General features: G+C 44.5%; 1 long non-coding RNA gene across 1 annotated transcript; it reads right to left on the reverse strand.

The window, feature by feature from the left end:
• Positions 1 to 5662: 5662 nt before the first annotated feature.
• On the reverse strand, positions 5663 to 7361 carry LOC144783127 (uncharacterized). Its single transcript, XR_013601416.1, has 6 exons — positions 7251 to 7361; positions 7050 to 7155; positions 6840 to 6957; positions 6631 to 6734; positions 6465 to 6546; positions 5663 to 5876 (listed from the first exon to the last, which is right to left on the reverse strand). It is a non-coding gene; the product is annotated as an uncharacterized LOC144783127 (long non-coding RNA).
• Positions 7362 to 8995: the final 1634 nt, after the last annotated feature.

The following is an 8995-nucleotide window of genomic DNA, read 5'->3' on the forward strand; positions in this document are numbered from 1 at the left end:
CCACAGCGCCGACGAACTAGCACCCTTGAAAATCCATCTAATCAAGCAAGGTAGCAAAAAAGCCCCCTGGTTCAACGATGACCTTAAGAAATCCAAGAAGCTCTGTCGCATGCTAGAGAAAGCCTGGAGAAAAAACCCAACCACTTACAACCTGGCCACCTTCAAGAACGCCACCCGCAAACACCACCAACTGATCCGATCCACCAAGAAATCAGCATTCAAGGATCGACTTGACAACAACACCCAAAACAGCAAGGAACTATTCAACATCGTCAAAGAATTTACCAACCCCACCGCTGGCACCAATGACATCACTCCCTCCCAAGACCTCTGCGACTCTCTATCCTCATTCTTCCACAACAAAATCACCGATATACATAACAGCTTTCAAAACCAGTCCGAAGACCAGTCCACTCCACCCACCTCCAAACCAAAACCGCACTCTAACAACCTTTGCACCTTGAACCCAATCACCACCGAAGACACCATCCGCCTGATAAACTCCATCCACTCAGGATCGCCAACCGACCCATGTCCCCACCACATTTTCAACAAAGCAGACTCCATCATCGCACCCCATCTCCGCGACGTCATCAACTGTTCCCTCAACTCCGCTACCTTCCCGGAAAGCTGGAAACATGCCAAACTCTGCGCCCTTCTGAAGAAACCCACAGCAGACCCCACTGAACTTAAGAACTACCGCCCCATCTCGCTCCTCCCATTCCCTGCCAAAGTCATTGAGAAAGCCGTCAATAGTCAGCTCGCCGCCTTCCTTGAATCCAACAAATCCCTCGACCCCTCACAGTCCGGCTTCCGAGCCAAACACAGCACCGAAACCGCCCTCATCGCAGCCACAGACGACATTCGAACTCTACTGGACAACTGAGAAACAGCTGCCCTCATCCTACTTGACCTCTCCGCAGCCTTCGACACAGTCTGTCATAGCACCCTCATACAACGCCTCAGCAACATCGGAATACAAGGAAAAGCATTGCATTGGATCATCTCGTTCCTCGCCGGAAGAACCCAAAGAGTCCGCCTCCCCCCTTTTATATCAGAGGCCACCGAAGTCATCTGCGGCGTACCACAAGGATCATCACTCAGTCCCACCCTCTTCAACGTATACATGAGTCCCCTCGGGCCAACACAACCTCAACATCATCTCTTATGCAGACGACACCCAGCTGATCCTCTCCCTCACCAAAGACCCAAACACCGCCAAAACCAACCTACACAAAGGAATGAAAGAAGTAGCCGAGTGGATGAAGAACAGCCGTCTAAAACTAAACTCGGACAAAACGGAAGTCCTCATCCTAGGGTCATCCCCTTCTGCCTGGGACGACTCATGGTGGCCACCGGCCCTGGGAACCGCACCCATACCTACGAATCACGCACGTAACCTGGGCTTCATCCTGGACTCCTCCCTCTCGATGACCAGACAAGCCAACTCCGTCTCATCATCATGCTTCAACATCCTACGCATGCTCAAAAAAATCTTCCGTTGGATCCCCACCGAAACAAGAAAGACGGTCACCCACGCACTGGTCACCAGCCGACTGGATTACGGAAATACCCTTTACGCCGGAACCACAGCCAAACTACAGAAAAAACTCCAACGTATCCAAAACGCCTCAGCCAGACTTATATTGGACATCCCTCGACAAGCTCACATCTCCGTTCACCTGAAAGACCTCCATTGGCTCCCCGTCAACAAGAGAATAACGTTCCGTCTCCTCACCCACGCACACAAAGCCCTCTACGACCTAGGACCCGAATGCCTCAACACGCGACTGTCCTTCTACACCCCCTCCCGCCAACTACGATCGTCCAATCAAGCCCTCGCCGCAATTCCGCGCATCCATAGATCCACCATGGGAGGAAGATCCTTCTCCTACTTAGCGGCCAAGACCTGGAATTCTCTCCCCACCCACCTCCGAATTACACAGAACCACCTCTCCTTCAGAAAGCAACTAAAAACTTGGTTATTCGATAAGTAAAGCACCCCCCCTCCCTCAAGCGCCTTGAGACCCTCTGGGTGAGTAGTGCGATATACAAATTTCTGAACTTGAACTTGAACTCTGTTCTTACCTCCTCCTCTTTGATGCATTCTTATGTACATATCTCTTATAATTATATTTATTTATATATTGCCTCAGATATGCATATGCTTATTTTATGTGGTGTTGGTTTTTATATATATACATATTATGTATATATATTTATACTTCTTTTATGATCTCACAAACATTATTATGGAATTACTGCTTTCTACTCTGATTCAAGCATGTGAATCTATGAAAGATACCCCAATACCGGAGAAAAACAAAAGTTACTTACCCGTAAACTGTGGTTCTCCGGTAATGGTATCTTTCATAGATTCATATGAGACCAACCCACCTCCCCTCAGAGGCTCTTCTATGCTCTTTTACTCTTATTTCACACTTGTGCTAGAAACTCTGAGAGCCTGAGCCTCTGGGGAGAACATTCTGGAGGGTGCTGTCGTCTGATTGGCTGTAGTTTGGACTATATATAATGACTTGGACGAGTCATGAAAGTGGCAGATTTGTTCCTATTAACTTCTAGCTATTTTACTTCCTGGTTCCTAATTTACCTATGATATGGCTATTTTATGCATATTTATTGCTATTTTTATGTACCATGGGACTCCCATTCCAATGATGGGGAATGATTCAAGCATGTGAATCTATGAAAGATACCAATACTGGAGAACCACAGTTTACAGGTAAGTAACTTTGTTCTTCTGATGCCTACCCATTGTGAGTGGCTCCTCTATGTGTTTGCGTACAGTACACTCCTGACCTGTCCACTACTGACGTACACACCACTTCAATCTCATGTCACCTACCCCTTGGCTTGCCAGTGTGTGAGTCTCCCCACCACTTCATTTGTTACACTATGCTTTGTAGTGCTGATCTGTGCACAGGACCAATGTGCCACTCACGACAGTTTCCCAATTAGTTATGTGTGATTTGCGTGTACTGGTTTGCAGTCATGGTTGTTCATGTGCAGTGCTAATGTTTGTGCTGCACAGTCCTTTGGTCATTTTGTTTGCACCTGGGTGTCCCTGAGTTGTGCATCTGTGGGTGTTGGGTAAGCTGTATGTGTGTTTGCTGAGGTACTGCTACCCTTCCTGAGTGTGATGTTGTCTGTGTGCTGTGCTGTGCTGATTTGTGTTGTGGGAGTACATGTTGCGGCACTGAGATGTGTGTGCTACTGATTTGGTCGGTGTATGCACACTGCTTGGCCTGCATGCAGTGCTGTCAGTGTATGTTGCCTTGTACTTGCCTGGTGTGCATCCCCCTGATGTCCAGCTGAGTTTGCTATGTGATGGATTGGCATGTGCATCTGTTGTGTTTTTGTTATGGAGGTATGCGGTGTTTGGCCTATGTTGGCTCTTTCTGCTGACAGATGCTGTGTGTGTGATGTTCTATTTGCATGATATTGTGTGTGAGTAGTTTGTGCATTGTGATACATTCTGATGTGTGTTTCAAGTGTAGTATGCATTACTTGTGTGTCTGTCACATGCAGCAATGTGTATTATTGTTATTGGGCTTGTTTTGTGTGCAGAATAGTGCTATGTCCCCCTATATTTGACCTGCCACTTGTCTGTATTGTGCATGTGCATGCTTGTGGTACACTATGACACCATGTTGACTTGATGGGTGGTGTGGTGTCTCTGTCTGTGTTAGCTTATTGTCCCATTGGTTCCAGTTTGTGTTCATGATTGTTTTGAGATGATGCAATTCTTGTTTGTGTTGGGGTATGGTGCCTGTGCATTGGTCCTGAGTGACAATGTTGTCTACTCCTGTTCTGTCTGGGGTCCCATGGCCTTGACAATGTTTGGATTGCCTTGTGTGGGCTCGTTGGACATCTGTGTATGTTGTTTGTGAGGTTTGTGTTTGGCTATTGTTTTTGTGTCAGCATTGGTTCAGGCATCCCTGAGTGTGTGTGGTGTTTGTGGATGCACCCCAGGGAGTGTGATTGTTTGTGAGTGAACTCGCAGGACATAATTTGCACCATTCTGTGTGTTTAACACTTGTTTTGAGTGTGCAGGTGTGAGGTGGGTAGAGGAGGGGTATATGTGAAGGTCCAACTTGGGTTTGACAGTCAGGGAGTGTGACAGTGAGCCATGTGTGTTGTGCTGATGACATACACGTCAAGTAAGTTAATCTGATCTGATCACTGTTTGACTTCAGACACTTCCTATCATTCCTGTTCCTATGCATGGTTTGCCTTGATGTCTTCCTGAGTTGTTGCATGGAGGTCACTTTGGTTTAATTTCGTTTACTGTGATACCCATGTCTGATTTGATCGCCTAAGGGTGGTGTCATATGTTCCTTCTCTTGCATGTGATGTGCACATGCTTTGTGGCTTGCTCCATGGCTTTCCAGCACTGTCCACTTCACTTTTGGCTAGCCCATTTATTGTCCTCCATTGCTGCTGACATCTGGTATGTGTATGTGGCTGTGTGTCAGTGTGGGGTGTGTCTGAGTGACTTGACAGGCAGTGTGGACAGTTCAATGGATGTTCATATGCAGTATGAGTCTTCATTGTGTGATTAGACTCAGTTTGTTTGACATGAGTCGAAGGTAGGTGTGAGGAGGAGGGATGCCCTGCCCCTGAGCTTCTGTGCAGGGTGTTCCTCTTCACCCGACCTTCTAAGACAAGCTCTCTGGTTGTTTGGTGTGTGAAGTGCAGGGTCTGGCTACACCTGGAAGATGAATTGTGCAGGGGGGCACAGGAGGAGCACACAGCATGTCCCCAAATGGGCGTGGGGAGCGTAGTGTGTGAAGGGTGGAGGTGAGGCCCTATAAATCTTTGTGGACTGCCATGCCTGGCGCCGGCCCTGCCTACTACATTGTGCGCAGGTTTTCCAGCGTCTGCACCGCTGCGGTGACGTGACCGGGATATTGCAGTGATTTTGCGGTTAATGGGTGACCCGGATGAGGAGGGGTGATTTTCATAAAGGTAGGACATGTGTGGGTACACTTGAGGAGTGTTCCTGTCCCCACCAGAGTGTCTGATGTGGACAGGGACCATATGTCAGCAGAGGAGTTGTGTGGTTGTGTGCAGAGTTGTGTATTTATGTACCGGCAGCGTTGTCCGTGACGGTGTATTACTTGCTGGTAGTGGAGGAGGTACAGCACCGGAAAGGCTTGTAGAGCTGGATCCATTGGGGTCGGGACCGGGGATCTGGTTTCGCGCTCCGCTGTCGTGCTTCCGCCGTCTCTGGTTGGGTGGTTTCTCCGCTGCGGTGTCATGGGTTGTTTGGGGCATCCTGATTTGTACAGCGGACGGGACATCATTCTGCACGGCGGTGGGTCTCTATTGGTTTCCACCACCGCGGTCGGAGGCGCATATTTATGGCAGTTCATGTCGCACTACGGCGGACGGCAAATGGGCTATGTTTGCCCATTGTAATATGGCGACCGCGAAGACCGCTGCTGGTGTGCGGAAAAATCATGGCTAAGTAGAAAAAACCTACTTGTGGTGAGCACTGTTCCTAAGGGAAAATGTAATTTTCCAACAAATTCCAAGAAAATATTAATGAAATTATACACTTAACAAGTGTTGTAGAATGATAGGTTCTATTTTATAATTTTCTGACATAGAACTATTATCCAACATATACAAATATATACATTGCATCTATTTTACACCTGTGATACATGTAAATCAACACATTATTCATTAAGGTATAAATAAGTACATATCAAGATCACTGTCAATGTATTTCTGAAGAGTAAAAAAACAATATCCATGTATGTTCATGTATCAATACATGTTGATTTTCTGGAGTGACGTTGCCCAATGCATTTCGGGACCTAAAGGTACCCTTCTTCGGGGGCGAAATCCTAAAATATACAAAAAGCTAATCAGCATGATCAAAAATTAAATAAGATAACAACAGTCTGTAAATAGAGACACATATGGGGAGGAATCCACAAATAAGAACATTCATAATTTATACAGTGTTAAAGATACTAACTTTCCGTGTCGTACCTTTAACTCATGATGTAAGTACAATACCATAATAAAGTAACATCCTCAGTTTGTGCAACAATGTACCCACCTAAATGTCTGTTGACAATAACCTAAATCTTCCTGGCAAGACCAATTAGCCCCTTCAAGGCTGGCAGAGATTATGTAAATGACCTAACTGCAAAGCAGGTAAAAACCGCTAATGGAAAACTACAATGAGATTATTGCCTACAGCTGCCTCAACTGGTGTGTACCTGAAGGCTGCTGAGTTGTGTGCTTCAAGAAACAAAGAAAAAATAGAACAAAATCGAGGGATACGGAGAGAGCATGCCTGGGTTGAAGATAATTCTCCTGTAGTCTGCTGGCTGAACCAGACATATGAGAACTACGAATATGGACCAAGGTGAAAATTTCTTAATGCATTTACTCTATATTAAAAACTACACAGTATAAACACCTACCTAAAAGATCAAGGTAACGTGTTACTCTTGAGATGCCTAGACCATGGATACGTGCCAGTGAAACACCTCGTGACTACAAATGCTGAAAATAATATGGGAAACAATGTGTTACCGCCTTGTGTAAAGACAAACAAACATACATGGACGATACTGGCCATTCACATACCTGCAAACAAAAGTGTGCAGTCATTGGTGGAGTCTAGATGTCAGATTAATGCGAACGAAACTCCGAAGGGATAAGACCACTGGTGAATACTAAATATGGTTCTGCTGCATGAATAAGGCAAAAGCATAAAAAAGACGACCGTTAGCTAAGCGTTAATGTTGGAAAGTACGAAGCAAAAATAACACTGATAGAGTCATCTGAAAATGTACCTCAACAACTGTGATGCTGCGCTTAAGTACTTCGAAACAGCAGAGGTGGGTAACGGGTTCCTAATGAGATGCCTGGACCGTGGAAATATACCAATAAAACAACACGCGATAGAAGGTGCTGAAAATAATGTACAAAGACATCGCGTTACTAGCTTATTCAGAAAAACACAGTCATAATGAAATAATAATGAACTTTCAACTGGCTCATACCTTAAGGGCACAAAGTATGGGGCCGTGGGAGGGGTCCTGGAGTCAGTCTAATGTTAATGAAGCTCCACCGATTTAAAGAAAATACAGGACAATGAGACACGAGTCGCTGCAGAAATAAAACATAAAAATGGCTGCGGTGAATTCCAAGCTAATGGTAAAAGGGAGAGAAATTGTATAAACGGACGTGTCAAAATAATATACCTCCGTGTCTCATTGACGAGGAGATCCAATCTACGCTGTCTTGCTGCAAAGTCGCGAGTAACCGCGGAAGGATACTATACCACTTAATAAAGAGTTCTATAGTAGTATCTAACGTGGCAAGTACTCCTGGGAAGAGTAGTCCCAGTGTAAAATCAACCTCATAGGAAGTTTTATTGCGGCGAAACAGGCTCTAGTAGTGGCAAGTACATACTCTGTAGGCTGTTTAAAACGATATCGATAATGTTCTGTCCTATTGAGTAACCCTCATGTCTAGAAACAAAGAGACTGGTGATTATAAAGAGGAAAGAGCTAAAAAAATATATGTCCGGAGATACCAAAACGGAAGCAGAAAAAAGACCATAGATCGAATCACTAAGTAAAATGAAATGTAACTCGGGGAACAGCAAAAAGGGTATCCACTGTAGTCGTAAGGAAGGTAATGTTGGTAATATTCCTCTGTTAAATTGTAAATAATACATATATGACGAGGGATGTATCATTAGAACATGAAGAATATTCTCTAGCTGGACCATATGCGAACATAGTTGAATACAGTACACAGCCAATGCTAAATAGCTGTTCATATGCCATGCAATCATAGAAAAGAATCATCATAGTGCGTACAAACATGTATGCCATAAAGTTCTACAGTATAATTGAAACAATGAACAGAGACCGTCCTAGGTACTTGAAAAGGCCATCAGGTTGGGTTAATGCTGCGTACTGTCATACATCACTGTATTGCTGTAGGCATAGGTGCTACATAATGACATACAACAACAAAATAATTAACAGTGTATACAGATACTAGTACACAATGATTCTTACAACAGGCATTAGGCTAAATGTACAGAAAGCCACACAGGTGACGATGTGTTAATATGTCGCATGTATCCTAAGTGAAGGGGTAAGAACCGGCTAATGCAAAGTAGATGAACATACTGATGAAACAGGTGGATACACTGGGTTACACAATGATTCTTACAACAGACATTAAGCTAAATGTACACAAAGCTACAAAGGTGACGATATGTTAATATGTCGCATGTATCCTGAGAGAAGGGGTAAGAACCGGCTAATGGCTAGTGGATGAACATACTAGGAAAACAGGTGGAGTATAGTGGGTTGCAATGAACGGGAAGGACTCATAAAGTGTTAGTAACCCGTAGAGGGGGAAGAAAAGAGATAATATCCTAAGTATAGGGACTCAAAAAGTGCATTCATGGAGAAGATCGTGGTCATAATAGTATAGTGATAGTGGCTAGAGAGAAAAGATAGAAATCCCTCACTAGTCATAAAAAGCAACCCAAATCTACCCAGTCATTGAGCCCGTGTGGTATTACTGTGCATAGAAACTCTATCCAATAAATTTCACGTTGTAATAGTCTGGAAGAGTTGTCTTGTCCTTCCTTTCTCTGTACCACCTCAATAATTTGGGCACGTAATTGCGCTATGTTGTGTTTGCATTCGTCCCAATGATTAGCTATCGGGGTACTTTTACTTTTAGACCGAATATTGCTCTTATGCTCTGTGAGCCGAATTTTCAGTTTTCGTTTGGTTTTACCAATGTATAATTTGCCACAGGGGCATTTGAGGTAATAAACTAGATTGGTACTATTGCAATCTGATGTGTGCTTTAGCGTGATTTTTTTGCCTGTCATGGGATGGATCAAAGTATTCCCAATGATGATGTTGTTGCAATGTATGCAATTTTGGCATTTCATCGTGCCTTTATGCTCAACTTG

Source organism: Lissotriton helveticus, chromosome 9, assembly GCF_964261635.1.
Source record: "Lissotriton helveticus chromosome 9, aLisHel1.1, whole genome shotgun sequence".
Classification (NCBI taxonomy): Eukaryota; Metazoa; Chordata; class Amphibia; order Caudata; family Salamandridae; genus Lissotriton; species Lissotriton helveticus.